This window comes from Schistocerca cancellata, chromosome 4 (assembly GCF_023864275.1).
Source record: "Schistocerca cancellata isolate TAMUIC-IGC-003103 chromosome 4, iqSchCanc2.1, whole genome shotgun sequence".
Lineage (NCBI taxonomy): Eukaryota > Metazoa > Arthropoda > Insecta > Orthoptera > Acrididae > Schistocerca > Schistocerca cancellata.
The window spans coordinates 824,672,581-824,694,391 of record NC_064629.1 but is presented as its reverse complement, the minus strand read 5'-3'; the positions used below and the strand labels follow the sequence as shown (position 1 = coordinate 824,694,391).

At 44.9% G+C, this 21,811-nt stretch overlaps 1 protein-coding gene across 2 annotated transcripts in view; it reads right to left on the bottom strand.

Annotated features, from left to right (window-relative positions):
• The window catches only part of LOC126184859 (MAM and LDL-receptor class A domain-containing protein 1-like), a 1,134,981-nt gene that overhangs the window by 125,474 nt on the left and 987,696 nt on the right, over window positions 1-21,811 (bottom strand). The gene's annotated exons all lie outside the window — the stretch shown is intronic.

Genomic DNA, 21,811 nt, shown 5'->3' with positions numbered 1-21,811 from the left:
ACTGTCTGAAAGCCTCCGTGCGCGCTCTAATCTCTCTAATTTTACATTCGTGATCTCCTCGGGAGGTATAAGTAGGGGGAAGCAATATATTCGATACCTCATCCAGAAACGCACCCTCTCGAAACCTGGCGAGCAAGCTACACCGCGATGCAGAGCGCCTCTCTTGCAGAGTCTGCCACTTGAGTTTGTTAAACATCTCCGTAACGCTATCACGCTTACCAAATAACCCTGTGACGAAACGCGCCGCTCTTCTTTGGATCTTCTCTATCTCCTCCGTCAACCCGATCTGGTACGGATCCCACACTGATGAGCAATACTCAAGTATAGGTCGAACGAGTGTTTTGTAAGCCACCTCCTTTGATGATGGACTACATTTTCTAAGGACTCTCCCAATGAATCTCAACCTGGTATCCGCCTTACCAACAATTAATTTTATATGATCATTCCACTTCAAGTCGTTCCGCACGCATACTCCCAGATATTTTACAGAAGTAACTGCTACCAATGTTTGTTCCGCGATCATATAATCATACAATAAAGGATCCTTCTTTCTATGTATTCGCAGTACATTACATTTGCCTATGTTAAGGGTCAGTTGCCACTCCCTGCACCAAGTGCCTATCAGCTGCAGATCTTCCTGCATTTCGCTACAATTTTCTAATGCTGCAACTTCTCTGTATACTACAGCATCATCCGCGAAAAGCCGCATGGAACTTCCGACACTATCTACTAGGTCATTTATATATATTGTGAAAAGCAATGGTCCCATAACACTCCCCTGTGGCACGCCAGAGGTTACTTTAACGTCTGTAGGCGTCTCTCCACTGATAACAACATGCTGTGTTCTGTTTGCTAAAAACTCTTCAATCCAGCCTGACAGCTGGTCTGATATTCCGTAGGCTCTTACTTTGTTTATCAGGCGACAGTGCGGAACTGTATCGAACGCCTTCCGGAAAAACAAGGAAAATGGCATCTACCTGGGAGCTCGTATCTAATATATTCTGGGTCTCATGAACAAATAAAGCGAGTTGGGTCTCACACGATCGCTGTTTCCGGAATCCATGTTGATTCCTACATAGTAGATTCTGGGTTTTCAAAAGCGACATGATACTCGAGCAGAAAACATGTTCTAAAATTCTACATCAGATCGATGTCAGGGATATAGGTCTATAGTTTTGCGCATCTGCTCGACGACCCTTCTTGAAGACCGGGACTACCTGTGCTCTTTTCCAATCATTTGGAACCTTCCGTTCCTCTAGAGACTTGCGGTACACGGCTGTTATAAGGGGGGCAAGTTCTTTCGCGTACTCTGTGTAGAATCGAATTGGTATTCCGTCAGGTCCAGTGGACTTTCCTCTGTTGAGTGATTCCAGTTGCTTTTCTATTCCTTGGACACTTATTTCGATGTCAGCCTTTTTTTCGTTTGTGCAAGGATTTAGAGAAGGAACTGCAGTGCGGTCTTCCTCTGTGAAACAGCTTTGAAAAAAGGTGTTTAGTATTTCAGCTTTACGCGTGTCATCCTCTGTTTCAATGCCTTCATCATCCCGGAGAGTCTGGATATGCTGTTTCGAGCCACTTACTGATTTAACGTAAGACCAGAACTTCCTAGGATTTTCTGTCAATACCATGATCTCATGACTAGCAGGTACAAGAGAGGAGAATCCTATGGAGCGGATATGTCATATGTTTACAGTATCCGTGCAAAAAGCTCCCAGGCTGATTTTATTCCTGAAATATTAGCAAAGTCAGGGCTGTAACTACGGCGGCAGCTTGAACTACCAACTGTAAACAACAGATGTGCTTTCGACGAGTCAGTTGTGAGCAGGCAGTGTGAACTATTGGACGTGCAGCCGCAGTGTGTCAAGGTGGTTGTGTCAAAAATCGAAATGGATCAGCATCTCTAAATCAAGCGTTCAAGCTATCGTCCAGAATGTTTAGCAGGAGAAAAAAGTGTGTGTGAAGTTTGTCCCACACACCATGCCTCTAGAGCAAAAACAAGGACGTGTGGACGCCTGCCGCGACTTCATTGAAACGAGAAACACGGACGTTTCTTTTTTGGAAAAAATGACAGTGGGTAACTAGGTTTAATGGTATCAATTTGAACCTACCACACAACGACAAAGTGCAAAATGGTTCTCCACGATCGAAGAAAGTGCTAATGTGGCGCACGGCCGGCCGGAGTGACCGAGGGGTTCTAGGCGCTTCAGTCTGGAACCGCGCCAGCGCTACGGTCACAGGTTCGAAAACTGCCTCGGGCATGGATGTGTGTGATGTCCTTAGGTTGGTTAGGTTTAAGTAGTTCTAAGTTCTAGGGGACTGATGACCTTAGATGTTAAGTCCAAACTACTTTTCAAACAGTTTCACTTGACTGTATAAACATTCTGTGCGCTGTGCTCAAGTGCGGGAAGACTATGTGGGAGATCTGAAGCATTAAATCACCATATTAACATGTCTCTAATTTTTATTAATCTAGTCTCGGAAACGTTTGGATTTTCGGAGTATGTTCTATTAATAATTAGTGGTGTCTCGTCAAGATTATTTGTGATAGGAGGAAAATTAAAAGAACTCTTCATTCCATAAATAAACAGTTTAGATATTAATTGAGTGGTGCCGTAATCAGCATGACAACGCAAATATATAAGAAGTCTGAGTTTCTCTGTAAGACTTGTAATAATAATAGTAAAAAAGGGCAGTTTGTAGCAGAAGATGTCAGTTTTATCACGAGTGGTGGGGAGGAGAATATGCAAGGTATTTCACAATTCCTATTTCAGGCTTCTAGAGGATGTACAGGGGACATACAAGGCGAGGCCACGGCGTTGGGATCACAGATTTACTTCAAATCTTGTACGCCTTTCGTAGGCCATTAAAACAACAGAATGTGCAAGTAATAAAGTGCACTACTCTGGTTACTCCAAGAAAGTTGCAAGATGAGTTTTACGAGTCTATTATGTACTTGATATACCTGTGCGAAGATGCTGACAGTAAGAAGTCATTGTGATCAAGTAGTCGCCCGTCGGAGGTTCGAGTCCTCCCTCGGGCATGGGTGTGTGTTTTGTCCTTAGCGTAAGTTAGTTTAAAAAAAGTTAGATTAAGTATTGTGTAAACCTAGGGACCGATGACCTCAGCAGTTTGGTCCCGTACGAACTTACTACAAATTAAAAAGAAAGAAAGAAAGAAAAAAGGAAAAAATCCTGCCGGAACTGTAGATAAGCGTGTTAGGTCAGAGATCTGGGTGGCCTCTGTACTAAAAAAAATGAGTGAAAGGATGGACAACAACCTTTCGCAGATGAACTGTGACGTCCACTACGGCCAAATACAACGAACAATAACGAACAAAATGTAAAAACAAAGTAGTTAGTGTTCTCGCTATGCAAAAGGTTTGTGCACGAGGCGACGGTTCGTATCCCACTAGCGCTTAATTTTTTTCATCACTGGTCACATTATTTAATTTATATGATATTTAAGAATTAATACAATGAAAAAAAACCATGTGCATTTTCAAGAAGTTGTAGTGAATTTATATGTTGTTTGACTATTTACTATTTGTTATTGAATTTTCAAGGACGAGGGACAGGCTTGGAAAGCCCAAGTCAAACTTCGACAAAAATGATGCGAATGAGCTTATTCACAATCAATAATATAGTAAGTCACAGTGTGCCAGACCACAAAAGTAATGTACAATTACTCGTCGAATGTGCTCTCGACATCACACGTTGTGGGATGGTATTGCCATACAGATGTGAAAAACATAAATAGAAACATCTTGCAAACACTTCATGTAAATAAATGTGATTTTTTTCATTATACGAGGGTGAGTCAAATGAAAACCTTAAAATTTTTAAAAATATTATTTATTGTGCAGAAGTGGTGTTGTGTCTAGACAAGACAGCCTAGACACAATGAGAAGAAGCCGAAAGGCACGCGCTTAAACTCACGCAGGCTGGCGTGAAGTCTGAAACAGGATACGTAATGAATGCTATAAAGAAAAGTACGTAGCTTCTGGAATACTTAACTTTAATCCACATTTGTAGAACATCGCTCTTGATGATACATTAATAGAATCTCAATATCAATTGAATACGGCGCCTTGCTAGGTCGTAGCAAATGTAGCTGAAGGCTATGCTAACTATCGTCTCGGCAAATGAGAGCGTAATTCTCAGTGAACCATGGCTAGCAACGTCGGCTGTACAACTGGGGCGAGTGCTAGTACGTCTCTCTAGACCTGCCGTGTGGTGGCGCTCGGTCTGCAATTACTGACAGTGGCGACACGCGGGTCCGTCGTATACTAGCGGACCGCGGCCGATTTAAATGCTACCACCTAGCAAGTGTGGTGTCTGGCGGTGACACCACAAGTGGTACAAAGCTGTATCACTTTTCGACATAATCTCCCCCACGCTCAATGCAAGTCCTCCAGCGCTTTCAAAGTGCATAAATTCCTTTAGAAAAAAATTCTTTTGGTAGTCCGCGCAACCACTCATGCACCGCATGGCGTACCTCTTCATCAGAACGGAACTTCTTTCCTCCCATTGCGTCTTTGAGTGATCCAAACATATGGGAATAAGTTGCGGCAAGGTCTGGTGAGTATTGCGGATGAGTAAGACACCCAAAATGCAGGTCTGTGATTGTTGCAACTGTTGTACGGGCAGTGTAAGGCCTTGCATTGTCATGTTGCAAAAAGACACCTGCTGACAGCAATCCACGTCGCTGTGATTTGATTGGAGGCCGCAGATGATTTTTTAGGAGATCTTTGTTTGATGCACTGGTGACAGTAGTCCCTCTAGGCATGTAATGCTCCAAAATGACGCCTTTTTCGTCCCAAAAGAGAGTCAGCATAACCTTCCCTGCTGATGGTTCTGTTCGAAACTTGTTTGGTTTTGGTAATGAGGAATGGCACCATTCCTTGCTCGCTCCCTTCGTTTCCAGTTGGTGGAAGTGAACCAGATTTCGTCCCCAGTAACGATTCTTGCAAGGAAGAAATCACCTTCTCGTTCAAAGCGCCGAAGAAGCTCTTCACAAACATCAACACGTCATTCTCTCATTTCAGGAGTTAGCTGCCGTGGCACCCATCCTGCAGACACTTTGTGAAACTGGAGCACATCATGCACAATGTAGTGTGCTGACCCATGAGTAATCTGTAAACATGCTGCAATGTCATTCAGTGTCACTCAGCGGTTTTCCTTCACTATGGCTTCAACTGCTGCATTGTTCTGTGGAGTCACAACTCATTGTGCCTGACCTGGACGAGGAGCATCTTCCACTGAAGTCACACAATTTGCGAACTTCCTACTTCATTCGTAGACTTGCTGCTGTGACAAACATGCATCACCGTACTGAACCTTCATTCATCGATGCATTTCAATAGGTTTCACACCTTCACTACGAAAAAACCGAATAACAAATGGTTCAAATGGCTCTGAGCACTATGGGACTTAACATCTGTGGTCATCAGTCCCCTAGAACTTAGAACTACCTAAACCTAACTAAACTAAGGACATCACACACATCCATGCCCGAGGCTGGATTCGAACCTGCAACCGTAGCAGTCGCGCGGCTCCGGACTGAGTGCCTAGAACCGCTAGACCACCGCGGCCGGCACCGAATAACAGAACGCTGTTCTTCCCTGGTGCAAGTCACAAGTGGGGCGGCCATCTTTATACTGATACTGCGACGGTATGTATGCATCTGCACTATGCTACCACCTACAGGCCATTCTGCACGCTGTTTGTAGCACGCTGACCAACTTACAGGATGACGGCGTGAAATTTCGATTTGTTATTACAAATTAAAGTTTTCATTTGACTCAACCTCGTATTACCTCTCAAATGTCATATAAATTAAACAATATGACCAGTGATGAAAAAATAGAGTAAAGTTTGAACGGGAGTCTAACCTTCGTCCCGTACACGTTCGTTTTACGCAGCTCGAACGGTAATCATTTGATCAGAAGGAACTATCAACCGCCGGCTGGTGTGGCCGAGCGGTTCTAGGTGCTGCAGTCTGGATCCGTGCGACCGCTACGGTCGCAGGTTCGAATCCTGCCTCGGGCATGGATGTGTGTGATGTCCTTAGGTTAGTTAGGTTTTAGTTGTTCTAAGTTCTAGGGGACAGATGACCTCAGAAATTAAGTCCCATAGTGCTCAGAGCCATTTGAACTAACAGCCGGCACTTACGCACAGACACATACGCACATAACAGGCGCACAAAACTTTTCTTGCGATTTTTTCGGAACTGCCAGAGTACTGCATATTAGTACCTGCACATTACATTGTTTTAATGACCTACTAAAGGTGTACAATGTTTTAAGTAAATGTGTGATCTCCCTTGTTAGTTAAAAGTTTTGACAAGGAACCCATGTACGGAAATGCACCGTTTGTATATAAAATAAGTCTGAAGATCGTATCACTTTCACATCTCGAGCTTCACGGTACGCACAAAAAACTGAGGTGAGAGCGCCGTCGTCAATTCCTGTTGTAAATATGACACCAAATACCATTTTCTTCCGGCTGCAACAACGGCCTGAGAGACTGGTACGTTCGCAACTAGGAGGGTCGACAGTGGTGCTCTGCGGTCGTGTCGCATCCTTATCTTTGAAGAAGGAAGGAAGGAAGGAAGGTTAGGGTTAACGTCCCGTCGACATCGAGGTCACTAAAGACGGAGCACAAGCTCGGAAAGTTTCAAGGGTGGGGAAGGAATTCGGCAGTATCCTTGCAGAGGAACCATCCCACAACTTTCAAGAGGACGTTCTTAGTCAAGTAGAGGAGAACCAGACGACGAGTAATCGAAGCATTTTCCAAGTAATGGTTTCCTGTAGAACACGCAGATCAGAGCGCATTGTCTCCAGTGTGAATGTACTGGGAGCGAAAGATTTGAAAGTGAAACACCTAAAACACATGGTCAGATGTCATGTATCATCGTACACGTACACTGTCAGTGGGAAGGTAAATGATTAGATGGGAATTCTCTGTGACAAATAGAACGGCCATTAGGGTTCATGGTTTGTTACGCGGCCTGGTGGGATAAATAAGGAGCGTCAACAGTGTCAGATGTTGACTAATCACAGTCAACGACAACGAATGTCAAGTAATCGTGTGAGACAGCGTTATCAGCACTCGACAGAATTTCAAGGAGCCTCATTATGGGTCTCAATCGGCCTACTGGTGGAACACTGCAATATCCAGATCTGTGGGGCATTCAGATGTGACAGTGGCACGATGTTGAACTGTCGGACCATCACAGGTGACGCTTACTGTACTGTGCACCAAGCACATCGTAACCCCTTCACATCTGTGCTGCCGTCCGAGAACAGGTAATGTGCTCCCTGGGTCATCCTACAGCGTTGGACGGAGATTAACAGCAGCCGGACTAGGGAATTAATGTCCCAAGAACAGCCTGCCATAAATACCACACCACAAACGGCTGAGTTAGAGAACTGTAGTGTATAGCACATAAACAGCAGCTGAACAATAGGATGGACACACGGGTGAAAACTTGAACTAGAAGAAATGTATTAGTGAGCGTCACAAAGAGCTAAGTGCAGATACTTTTGGAATCAATCACTTCAACATATGAAAGTAACTTACACATCTACGCTCATTAGTGTCTTATGTCGTAAGTTACTGGGGTAATCCACCATTCTGGAAGAAAGTACTGATTGTCGAAGTTAGCAGTAAGCATGGTACACCTATAATCATCTCAGGCTCTTATTCAAGGGGCTAGGTATTCTTATTGTACCTAATGAAATCGTCATAACTACTCCATTGCGATTTGAGGAAAGCACTAATGGATACAGCTACATTATTAGAAGAAAAATATGGCATTTTATACTCACTATTAAAGCTGTAACTTAATCAGAAGAATTCAGTATGTAGCCACAAACTTCTCAGATCCTATACCTAATAACATAAAATTTCCGACAGGTAGCACTGCGAATTTTGAACCTAATCCAATATCATTTTATTTTTGGAAAACCCTTCTTGTTCCATTGACAAATGTGTAATGGAACACTGGTAGCATGCACTGTATAGGATAAAAGATACGTTTATCTTTTTGTTGAATCTGCTTTTTACTTATATCATAAATAATAACAAAGAGAATGTTGATTTTTATTGACTTTAAGATTAGATTAGATTCAGTTTTCGTTCCATAGACCCAAAAATCAGATGATTCTCGTGGGTGTGAAAGATGTCAGAAAGTACAACACAAAAAACATAAAACATAAAACATATGAATATGATACTTACTAACCTGATCATTTGTCAGGAGATTTTCAAAATAGGTGAATACATTACAGTAAACTGGAACTGCTAATATTTACAGAATTAATACACTGTCAGAATGAAACGTTGTCATGCACTTTTAGTAAATTGTTGTGTACATAGTTCCGCGTAGTTAGCGCATACACAACTTTCCCACTAGAGCGCGCCCCACTAAGCACAACAGCGCAGGCGCAGCGCTCGTCCGTCTCCGCACTACAAGATGGCGTTGCCATAGAGACGGACCAAATTCTGCTTCCACCGATCTGCGTATTAATATGTAACGCAGCCAATGAGATTGCTGCTAATGTAGAACCTTTTCTCCTCGTGGATCACACACGCGCAGTGAAACATGAACGCACGAGGTATTGTAATGAGTGTAAGGACCTCCAATGACCAGTCTGCATTTGTCTGCACCAGTCTGTACCATTCTGCATTAGTCTGTACCAGTCTGTACGAGTTCTAGATTTGTCTGTACCAGTCTATAGTCAAGTTTCAGTCTGCGCCTAATAAGATTACCATATTCCTGTACATAGCCATGAAGATAAATGTATAGACACTTTTGTCAAGTATCAGATATATATATGAGAATAAGATTAACGCACCAATACCAAAGGAATTTCAGATTGTCAATTGTAAATAGCATCCAGAACCAAGTTAAGTCATTTTTATGCTTGGTATTATTTTAATAAATGTGTGTGAAAATTAATCAAGTTCTGTTTAAAGTTGGTCACCGTCCATCTGCTACTCTAAGCGTGCAAGTGGCATTTCTATCGTCTGACCTAACGACAGAAGATAAACACGCCACGATAAGACCACGAGACACATTGCTGACACTCGCCTACTTCGTTAGAGCGACAGGTCAAATAATCTGACGGTGTGTGTACTGAAGGTCTTATAGTACGCACACCACATAAATTTATCGTACACAAAATACCTAATCCTGATGAATTCTTCTCGGGTTATCAGCCGAGTGGTGGCGTCGTCTTGTCGCAATGTTTCAATTAGTTTCCTACTCATCATCTTCTGGCGAAGTGTCGGGATGCTGTGTTCTGCATATCTCTATAGCTGCTTGGCCGTCGTCCGCTTCTGTAGGCCGGCCAATCACGTTCCTCCGGAAGTGGGCACCGCGTCGGTGGTGGTGGGTGGCGGGGGAGGGGTGGGGGGTGGAGGAGGGGGTGCGCGGCGCGGCCCGGCGTCGAGACCAGGGGGAATTCCAATCTGTCTGCGGAGCCTTCCTGACATATTTTTGTCAATTGTGAGATTCCACGCTGCACTGAGCTGAAAACCGCTATCCCTGTTTACTAAATTGTTGCGCAGACGTATCTCCACTGCCTCTTTGAAGATCGAGTGCCAGGAACAGTTGGCACTGCACAGCTTCTTCGTTTTTTCGATTTAGAAGGTGTGTCCCTCGAAATGCTATGTTCTGCTACCGCAAACTTGTTTGCCTGTCCTAGTCGTACATTCCTGATGTGTTTAGTACGGCGCTGGGAGATACATCGTTGTGTCTGCCCGATATATTCCATCCCACATTCGCACTCAATACTGTAAATGCCCGGCGTCTACAACCACAGCTGGTCTTTGGTTGGGCCAAGTAAGTCGTTGACTTTTTTCGGTGCGCGAAAGATGGTCGTTATTTCGTGCTTCTTTAATATTCTTGCGATCTTGGTTGTTGGCGGTCCAGCAAACGGCAGAAACGCCACACGTTTTGCTTCGTCTTCTTCTGGTTTCTCCTCCCGCAGAAAGTGCGCCGAGGCCCATGACACACGGTCCTGTACACTAAATCACACGGACCCGCAAATAAGGTGCAAACTGTGTGGCAAAAACCACACAGCGGGTTACCAAAGTTGTGAGGTCCACAAAACACACTCACAGCAGGCAAAGGGCGCAAAGGCCGCCCCACACACACGCAAACAAGACACCACCACCCCAACCAGTCACACAAAGAAACAAAACACGTCAACACACACGGACAAGGCTTGGGTAAAACCAAGACCAGACACACCAAGGGCAACATACGCAGAAGTGGTTTCTCCTTCGAGAAGCCATGAAAACGTAGCCCTATCACGATAACAGCAAACCAGTCACAAGAACAACACCGGGAAAGACACAACAACAACGACCAGGTCCACCAAGACAGAGGAAGCTCTAGGGAACTCCAAACTCACTCCATCCCCTCAGATCAGTTGTTAGGCATTATGGTCCAGACCATGAACCTCATCATGGAAATGATGAAGGAATTCAGGGAGGCCCAGATGCAGAACACTCAGGTCCTCGTTGCCCTTCAGGCAGCACTAAAGCGGTTGCTCCCTTCTGCCACTTCCTCAGTAGTTTCAAAACCCCATCATGGATAGACGACCAAATATCGAAGGCCTGACAATGTGCGTCTTTAACTCAGACGGCATTTTTAATCAAGAGGTCGAGTTCAGAGAACTCATGAAGGAATTCTCCATCGACATATGCATGATGGGGGAAGCCCACCTAAAACCGGGAATAAAAGCGACAGTTCCCAACTACGTTAGCACCGTAAAGACAGGCCAACACAAGGTGGAGGAGTGGCCACATACATAAAAAGAGGGATCCCCCAATACCGGGTATTCTTATCAGCTACCAATAAAATCGAAGCAGTGGCGGTGGAAGTAACCACTGCTACCGGACCCATAACAATCGTTGCAATCTACCAACCCCCACAAGATGAAATAGACGAGTGAGACATAGCTGCTCTACGGAAAATTGAAGGCAGACTGCTAATAGGAGGCGACTTCAATGCCAAACACCCAGATTGGAACACTAGAGTAACCTCCAGAGGAGGCGCCAAACTGCAACGACTAGCGCGCGTCCACCACTTCGAAACAATCAACAGAATGTCCTCCGACCACAATCCAGTGATTCTAGAGGTCGATGTGGGAGAATGGGTAGCACTCCCACGGTACCAGACGTCTTACAAACGTACAGACTGGGAGCGATACCGAGGAACTGTCGCCTCTGATATCCCTCGCGCTCCGCCACCTACTGCCGAAATAGTAGAACAAGCGCTACAAGACCTAACAGGTACCATCTTGCAGGAAGCGGAAGAGGCCACCGCCCCGCAAAGATATGGGCTGCCCTCTCAAATGCAGCTCCCGGAACACTTGCTAGCTCAAATTCGACATAAGAACAGAGTGGCAAAAGAGTGGAAGATCACCAGAAATCAGGCCACCAGGAGGCTGCTCAATCGTCTACGGAGAGAGCTGAAGGCAACGCTCAATGAGCACAGAAACCAGCAATGGCAAAACCGTCTCACAGCTCTCAAAGTAGACGGTCACACACTATGGCAAGCAACCAAATAATTCAGAAAAAGACGTACTAGGATGCCGCCACTTAACGGAGAGTGGGGTCTGGTCTAGAGCCATGCTTAAAAGGCCAACGCCCTTGCCGACTCCCTCGCGAAGCAGTTACAAGCGGCAGAACCCCAGAATGAAGAAAATGAAGTGGTAGTCCGTCGTCAGCTGGCTGTCTTCCTCAATGCTGATGAGGACCCAGAGGACGAACACACACTTTTCGCCCCCGAAGACGTGGCAAAAGTAATTAGATCCCTCCCCACAAAACAGGCGCCAGGACATGACAGTGTCACCAATCAGTTAGTTAAAAACCTCCTCCCCTCGGAGATCACACACCTCGCGAACGTCTTCAGTGAGATTACTCGTTCCCGCGAGTTCTCAGCTTGCTGGAAACACACGGCAGTGGTTGCGATTCACAGACCATGGAAAGACCCTCTATTCCCGCAGCACTACAGACCGATTAGCCTCTTGCCAACTCTCAGCAAGATCTACGGGCTCCTCCTGCTAATACCCATACAGGAACATATTACTAGAGAGCAACTTCTGCCGGATTTCCAATTCGGATTCCGGCAGAACCATTCTGCCTCACAACAGATCATGAGAGTGGTTGAGCAGCCATAGAGGGCTTCAACCACAGAGGCTACTGTGGGATAGTGCTACTAGACGTAGCCAAAGCCTTCGACTCAGTATGGCATAGAAGGCTACGCTACAAGTTGTACACACAAGGGTTCCCTCGGAGCATAGTTAAGCAGATCAAAAGCTATCGCACAGATAGAGCTTTCTCTGTCAAAGTAGAAACTACCACCTCCACCAAAAGGCGTATTCGTGCTGGGGTGTCACAGGGGTCGGTCCTGGGACCCGTTTTGTACAGTCTGTACACTGCAGACACACCAACGGGTCCTCTGGTGCACATCGCACAATACGCAGATGACACAGCCTTCTACACTCGAAATGCGAACAAGGACCTGGTCATCCATAGGCTACAAAGGGTATTAGATGACACAGAAACTTGGGCCTGTCGTTGGCGCATCACCATAAACTCTGAAAAGACGCAGTCTATGCTGATCACCCGGAGGCTCGGAGGGCACGGACCTCCTCAACGCCGCCCCCCCAGAATCGCCAAGTACCTTGGCGTAACCTTGGACTCTCGTCTTACATGGAAAATCCACATAGACAGGAAGGTCTACGCCAAAATGTCCATCCTATACCCAGTTCCCAACCAGCTCCCTTCACTGCTCTGTAGGAGTGAATGTTTATCAGGCTCTGATACGGCCAGTAATGGAATATGCATGCCCTGTCTGGGGATACGCTGCGAAGCAGCACCTGGACAAACTCCAGAGGCTGCAGAACTGCGCCCTGAGGAGGGCACTGCATCTACTCCTCGGATTCCCTACCAGTGATCTGCACGCCGCAGCTGAAATCCCACTCCTGAAAGAGCGTTTCCAAGATCTGGCAAGGGCCTTCTATGAAGGCTCTTTCAGACCAGGAAACGTCCTTATCCACTCCCTAGATCGGTATGACATGTCTCGCGACAAGCACAAACGCCCATTGACGATCTTCGACGACTAAGTAAAAGAGAAAATCCCTATATCCAATTCCTAATCCTCCTCCCTCTCCCATACTGTCAATCATCTCGCCAACCTCATGCAAGTACCAGACACACAGAACAATCATCACATCTCGCAGACACCCAAAAATTACAGAAATAACCACACACACAAGTACACAGTGGAATAAAATCCGTAAGGCTTCAAATTCCCCCACACACTTCCCCAAAGAGGGGAAAATATTAGATAAGAGTGAGCAGCATCCCGACACTTCGCGGAAGATGGTGGGTACGAAACTCATTGATACGTTGCGACAAGACGACGCCACCACTCGGCTGATAACCCGAGAAGAATTCATCAGTGGAATACGCCGAGAAAGACTGCAATCGCATATACCTAATCCTGAATGTTGTAAACAAGTGCCGTCAAAAGTGAAATCTAACAGGCATTTTTACTTAAGCTGGTCTAACAGTCCCTCTTAAGATATTCATCTATAGAGTAGAAGGAGTTACCTATCAAGAAGTCTTTCAAACTCTGTTGAAACTTTGCTGTATCTGAAACCGAGTTTTAAATGATTGCTGGCAATTTATTGAAAATGTGTGTTCCTGAATATTGGACCCCTTTATGGACCAAGGTCTTTATGTAGATTATGTAGATCTTTATGTATATCAGTTGGGAACAGAGATATATTACTTGTAACAAATTTTATTAAGGAATAAATATACTGCGAAGCACTTGCCCGCGAAAGGCAAAGGTCCCGAGTTCGAGTCTCGGTCCAGCACAGTTTTAATCTGTCAGGAAGTTTCATACTGCCAAGCGGTTGTTAGTATGGAAAGTTCCTTGAACAGGTTTGTACATGATGATCTTGAATTTACACCACAAAAGATTCTTATTACACGCTTTAGCACGCTAAAAGCTTTTGTTCGGTTTGATGAGTTGTTTCAAATGACTCTGACCACTATGGGACTTAACGTCTGAGGTCATCAGTCCCCTAGAACTTATAACTACTTAAACCTAAAGACATCACGCACATCCATGCGCGAGGCAGGATTCGAACCTAGGACCGTAGCGGTCGTGCGGTTCCAGACTGTAGCGCCTAGAACCGCTCGGCCACTTCGATCGGCTTGATGAGTTACCCCCAGAATATCCCGTATGACATAACAGAATGAAAGTAAGCAAAGTGTGCAAGTTTTTGTATATTTTTGTCTCCTACATCTGACATCATTCTCACTGCAAATACAGACTTGTTTAGGCGCTTCAGCAATTCTGTGGTATGCTCTTCCCAACTGAATTCATTATCGAGTTGTAAGCCTAGAAATATAAAACTGTCAATCTTTTCAATCTGCATGTCTTCATAAGTTATACACGTGCTGCAAGGAAATCTCTTACAGGTTCTGAACTGCATGTAGTGGGTCTTTTCAAAGTTTAATGAAAGTGAATTAGCTTTAAAACGTTTATTAATGTCAGTGAAAATGAAGCAACTGGGCCCGCCCACATGTTGCCGAGGTTGTTTCGAGTGCGCAACAGAAGTTCGCTGGGAATCCCTTACACGCTCTTCACACAATTCCGATCTCTCCCCATGCGATTTCCATATTTTTGGTTTTCTGAGGAATGACATTCGTGGGCGTCTATTTGCTCCAGACGAAGAAGTGCACGCCTGGGTCAAATCGTGGTTCCGTAGGCAACCACAAAAATTTTTCCATAAACCTGTTGACCGTCTTTTCTCGGAATGAGATAAATATTAATAGTTACGGTGATTACTTTTAAAATAATAAGTTTACTTAGTTTTTTCCCATCTGTCACACTTTCATTTGACTGCCCCTAATAGTAGGTGTTGAAAACAGAGAAGTTGCTGATTATGCGCAGTTTAATTTCATATATGCGTTGACGTAAACAGTAGCCGTATTCTGCTTAGACCATTTTCCTTTACGTAGTCACGCAAACAGAAATGTTATAAATTACCTCTAATTAGTAGCCTTACAGCTCAGCTTACGCATATTGTAAGCATAGCCTCATCTTTCTGAGGTTGGCAAGGAATACACGTGCATACCCTTTCGCTTACTGTAACCGGACTCGCAGTTCTGTGATATCGAGCGCTCTCGGAACTTCAGTAGAGGCACGTGGCTCTGAATAGACCAGTCCTGCTGGAGTATGCGTGTGCAGTTCCACGTGCCTGCCTGGATGCCTGTTAGCTGCGCAATCGAATACAAAGGCATTGTCCGTACTAACAGCCGCTCATTACAAAGTACTGCAATACCAAAACTAGTTAGAACTCAGATTCCCTCTGTGGCGCAGGAGAATGTTGGTGCATTGAAGTCTAACTTTCATGTTGTACGCGGACTCTCTCAGACTTTTTGTTGATTTTAATTCGAAATGTATTATGAAACCAGTTAAAATCTCTACGTCCTGCTGTGGTATTCGTTTTCGCTCGTGTAAGTCATCTCCATATTAATTGTCGCTCATGTAAACTAACGTCTACTGGTGCCCCCACGAGCGGAAAACTGCACGGTAATCTGTGGATAAGAAAGAAGTTTAATAACCTACAAAAAACTGGCAGAGTTGTCTGATGCTGCTGATTTAGATTTAGGTCGTCCACTGGACTTTATGGCAGAATCGACTGCAGAAGTAACTGAATCGTTTATTTCAGAAACTAGCTGGAAAGAAACTTTAGGGAAACCATAGAAAAAATTCTATTGTTGATACGCGTTGCTACCCCCGTCGGAGGTTTGAGTCCTCCGTCGGGCATGGGTGTGTGTGTTGTTCTTAGCGTAAGTTTAAGTTAGGTTAATTAGTGTGTAAGCCTAGTGACCGAAGACCTCAGCAGTTTGGTCCCAAAGAAACTTACAAATTTCCAGTAACAGATTGTTTGGTTTAAAATAATTAAGAATGGAAGTTAACATGTTTCGAAATAGACATTGACTATACCTAAATTATATGTATAAATACTTCAGGTAAAGTGTTTCGGCAAATAAAAACTATTTTTCTGAAAAAATGTTGAAAAACCTAAATGACTTAATTTTGGTGTGTATCCTGTTTTGAAAAGAAAAAGGCAAAGTTATAAACAATCTTTAGAGTTTCTTTCATTTTATCATGAAGTTTCAGATGTAACAGTATCAAATTGACCTTGGCCTTTGTTTTAATCTTAAAATGTACTTCCTTTCCTTCTAATTATGTTTGCAAATATGTATCTTGGCTGTTTTTAGTATCTAATACACAAAAATAATTCAAAGGCTTATCTCTTGATTTATCATAAATTGATAAACTGCATTTACGTCGACAGTGGCACATAATTTCGTCATGATCAAATTTCGTTGACACTATTTTATCTTCGTACCTCGTCCAACATTTCATTTGTAACTGTCTTCATTAATAACACCGTTTCCTTTTTGCTTAAGGTTCATCCTCACAGCTACTACTAGGCACTGTAAACGAACTGTGAAACCCTACAAAATTAGAAATACACTAGTTATTATAGCAATACTACTTAAACTGCGCACAATAGCTCAAAGACGATTGTTTAGAAATGGCGACAAAAGACAGAGGTTGTGTAGCTGGAAAAACAGAAACAACCAAAGTCGTCCACAGTACAGCGTTAAGAACATACGGGAAACTTTAATGCAGAAACACGATATGTGATATTACTTGACAGATTTCTGCACTAAACTCAATCTTTAGTTTGTATAATAACCCACAAGATGCAATGGCAGCTGACGGGTTTCCGTAGAAAAATGTGTGTTTACAGTATGAGTTACCGATTCTGTAAAAGCACCATTTTGCGAAAAAAATTTCAGTTGACGGGTTTCTGAAATAAAAAATTCTGTTGGTAACTTCAGAGTAAATCTCTGTTTCCTTGCAGACGTGTTTCCAAGTTATGATATTATAGCTGGAGGAGATTTTAGTCACTCCACAACTGACTGTCCGCCGCACGTGGTCTCGCGGTAGCGTTCTCGCTTCCCGAGCACGGGGTCCCGGGTTCGATTCCCGGCGGGGTCAGGGATTTTCACCTGCCTCGAGATGACTGGGTGTTTGTGTTGTCCTCATCATTTCATCATCATCCAGGAAAGTGGCGAAATTGGACTGAGCAAAGATTGGATAATTGTACGGGCGCTGATAACCACGCAGTTGAGCGCCCCACAAACCAAACATCATCATCACAACTGACTGGGAAAATTACAACTTCACAAGTGGCGAAACAGCTATGAAAGCTTTCTGCGAAAATTATCTGAGACTCCTACTATTGTTATCGGCAACAAACAGCCCCACTCTCGTTGAGGACGTTGATAGTGCGCCAGGGATCAGTGAACATGATGGAGTTCTAGCAACATAGAGCACCAACATGCTAAAGGCTATGAAAGTCATTAGAAAAATCTAGATGTTCAGTAAAATCGATAAGGGGATTGTTATCTTATTTTCAGACAGAAACTAGAATCGTCTGATTCAGGTAGTGAACATGCAGAAGAACTGTGGCTCAAGTTCAAAGGCATAATAGACCAATTTCTAATGAAAAATATGTACCTATTAGAATACTTGAAGGTGACAGAGATTTCCGTAATATAAAAACAATTATAGGAAGCTTCATAAGAAGCAGCGCTTACTGCGCAATTTGTAACAAACAAATCATAAATTTTTAGATAGCTGATAACGGGAATCGCAGAAGTCTACTGCGTGAAGCGATCGTAGCAAAATGTTATCACATATCTTTCACCCGAGTCTTAATAGTCCTTGGATAAAACAAACACCGAAGTATTGACTTGTATCTTGAAATGTCCTTTCACTATCAATAACCAGGACTATCGCCATCATGCAGTAGCCGTACCATTGATGAGCGACAAAGTAATCACTTCTAGTGCTGTCGAAATGTAGCTTAAATCACTAGAAATCAAAAAGATACTACGGCCCGATGTAACCCTTCTCAGTTTTTGTGCATAATTTGCCAATGAAATAGCTCCGCTCTTGCCGGCCGCTGTGGCCGAGCGGTTCTAGGCGCTTCAGTCTGGAACCGCGCGACCGCTACGGTCGCAGGTTCGAATCCTGCCTCGGGCATGGATGTGTGTGATGTCCTAAGGTTAGTTAGGATTAAGTAGTTCTAAGTTCTAGGGGACTGATGAATACCGATGTTAAGTCCCATAGTGCTCAGAGTCATTTGAACCATGTGCTACGGTCGCAAGTACGAATCCTGCCTCGGGCATGGATGTGTATGATGTCCTTAGGTTAGGTAGGTTTAAGTAGTTCTAAGTCTAGGGGGCCGATGACCTCCATTGTTAAGTCCCACAGTGCTTAGAGACATTTGAACCTTTTTTTGAGCTCCACTCTTGACCATAGCTTACCGCAGGTACCTTGAACAGTGTTACGTTTGCTGTTATTGGAACAGAGCTTAGGTCATATCCATCTACGAAACAGAGAGTACCATGGTGCACAGAACTACATCACTCACATTATTTTAAGCAGATTACTACAGAATACTAGAACATCTTCTGAATTCAAATACATTGCCAGAAGACAAAAGTTAGTACACCGTTTTAGAGGTTTCCAATTCACTCAATATTTATATTTTGCAACAGTGCATATCGAGCGTAGAAATGATTACATTTACAGATCAATAGCACAAGCAGTTCTGAGGCAAGGTATGGACCCATGCTGAAATACACATATTAGTACGAAATGTAGCCTCCACGGGTGGCGTCCGCAGCTCGTGGTCTAGTGGCTAGCGTTGTTGCTTCTGGATCACGGGGTCCCCTCGGGTCGGGGATTTTCTCCGCCCGGGGACTGGGTGTTTGTGTTGTCCTCATTATGTTATCATCATTCGGGAAGTACCAAAATTAGAAATGGACACTTTTGGAACTTGTATGGGCACCGATGACCACGATGTTAAGCGCCGCACAAACCATCATCATCATCCACGGGTGGCAATGCAGACGTTGACTCTTGCATCCAGTCTATCGTGCAGATGACGAATACATTCCTAGGATACGTTATGAAACGCCTCCTCGACTTGTTCATGTAGTTCTGTAAGAGTTGTTGCTTGACGAGTCGCACGAGTCACTTCTCGTCCCATCATAGCCCTCACGTGCTCGATTGCTGACAAGTCCAGAGATAGTGCTGGCCAGAGAATGGCAAAAGAATGGATCTAAAATCATTCGGAAAGTACCGAGCGCTGGTAAACGTCCCTTCCAGAAACACCAAAAGTGAAAGAGAGTTGTAGCTTACCGCACACCAGACCGTAACGCCTGGGTGGGGCCAGTGTTCTTGGACGGATGCACTCTGCGAGACAGGCCTCACCAGGTCTACGTCATACCTGGAAACGACCAGCCCTTGCAGGCAGGCAGAATCTACTTTCATCGCTGTTCCATCTTTCAAGTGGTCTGACGGCACCAATCGAGACGTGCACGTCGAAGCTGTGGCGTTAATGGAAGATGGTCAAAAGGTGCGCGTGCCCATGGTCCCACTGCTAATAACCGGCTCGAAACAGTTCGTGCCGGCACGTATGGGCTCACAAGGCCTCCTATCTGTGCTGTGGTAGCTGTACGATCTGCTGCTGCCCTTACACTACGACGATCCTGGCTGCGTGGACGTCTACAGGCGTCAGAATGTTTACGAGACCACTGCTACCAGCATCGTTGCTCAACTGACGCAGCACATCCAACTTGTGTAGCAATTTTCCAACACGACCACGCCGCCACTTGGAAGGCTACAGTTTGACTCCTTTCAAACTCGCTCAAGTTGGCTGTAGGAAGCACGAATGCGCGTCTGTGTCATGGTTGCCTGCTTGCATAACACGTTTCTACCACACTAACCCTTCTGGTTGCGAGTATGCCCTATTAAGGGGTAGACATCGACGGCACTCTGGTGGCTATGCCGTTAAGCTGTCTGTCGGTGGACGACGTTGAAACCAGTGTCAGTACATCTACTATCCACAGGTGGCATACGCGGTCATCAGAGCAAAAGCGACGTCGTCTTTTCATATGTACTCTTTTTTTCCGGCAGTGTATCTGGAATAAAATAATCTGTATGTTAGCGTGAGTACCGACAATATCTATCTTGCAAAACATAGCTCGTCCCCTTTTCATGCCATGTGCCATGGATAGAAGGAAATCAAGTTGCTTCGTTGCATATTGACCTTCGCAACGCTTTTGAGGCATTATCAGCCTGATGATCTCTGAAAAATCTACACTACTGGCCATTGAAATTGCTACACCACGAAGATGACGCGCTACAGACGCGAAATTTAACCGACAGGAAGAAGATGCTGTGATATGCAAATGGATAGCTTTTCAGAGGATTCATCTACATGTACATTTATACTCCGCAAGCCACCCAACGGTGTGTGGCGGAGGGCACTTTACGTGCCACTGTCATTACCTCCCTTTCCTGTTCCAGTCGCGTATGGTTCGCGGGAAGAACGACTGTCTGAAAGCCTCCGTGCGCGCTCTAATCTCTCTAATTTTACATTCGTGATCTCCGCGGGAGGTATAAGTAGGGGGAAGCAATATATTCGATACCTCATACAGAAACGCACACTCTCGAAACCTGGTGAGCAAGCTACACCGCGATGCAGAGCGCCTCTCTTGCAGAGTCTGCCACTTGAGTTTGTTAAACATCTCCGTAGCGCTATCGCGGTTACCAAATAACCCTGTGACGAAACGCGCCGTTCTTCTTAGGATCTTCTCCATCTCTATCTCACACAAAGTTGACGCCGGTGGCGACACCTACAAAGTGCTGACATGAGGAAAGTTTCCAACCGATTTCACATACCCAAATAGCAGTTGACCGGCGTTGCCTGGTGAAACGTTGTTGTGATGCCTCGTGTAAGGTGGAGAAATGCGTACCATCACGTTTCCGACTTTGATAAAGGTCAGATTGTAGCCTATCATGATTGCGGTTTATCGTTTCGCGACATAGCTGCTCGCGTTGATCGAGATCCAATGACTGTTAGCAGAATATGGAATCCGTAGGTTCAGGAGGGTAATACGGAACGCCGTGCCGGATCCCAACGGCCTCGTATCACTAGCAGTCGAGATGACACGCATCTTATCCGCATAGCTGTAACGGATCGTGTAGCCACGTCTCGATCCCTGAGTCAACAGATGGGGACGTTTGTAGGACAACAACCATCTGCACGAACAGTTCGACGACGTTTGCAGCAGAATGGACTATCAGCTTGGAGACCATGGCTGCGGTTACCCTTGACGCTGCATCACAGACAGGAGCGCGTGCGATGGTGTGCTTGACGACTTACCTGGGTACACGAATGGCAAAATGTCATTTTTTCGGATGAATCCAGGTTCTGTTTACAGCATCATGATGGTCGCATCCGTGTTTGGCGACATCGCGGTGAACGCACATTGGAAGCGTGTATTCGTCATTGCCTTACTGGCGTATTACCCGGCGTGACGGTATGGGGTGCCATTGGTTACACGTCTCTGTCCCCTCTTGTTCTCATTGACGGCACTTTGAACAGTGGACGTTACATTTCAGATGTGTTACGATCCGTGGCTCTATCCCTCATTTGATCCCTGCGAAACCCTACATTTCTGCAGGATAATACACGACCGCATGTTGCAGGACAGGATTCAGAAAATGTTCGACTGTTGCCCCGGCCAGCACATTCTCCAGATATCTCACGAATTGAAAATGTCTGGTCAATGGTGGCCGAGTAACTGGCTCGTCACAATACGCCAGTCACTACTCTTGA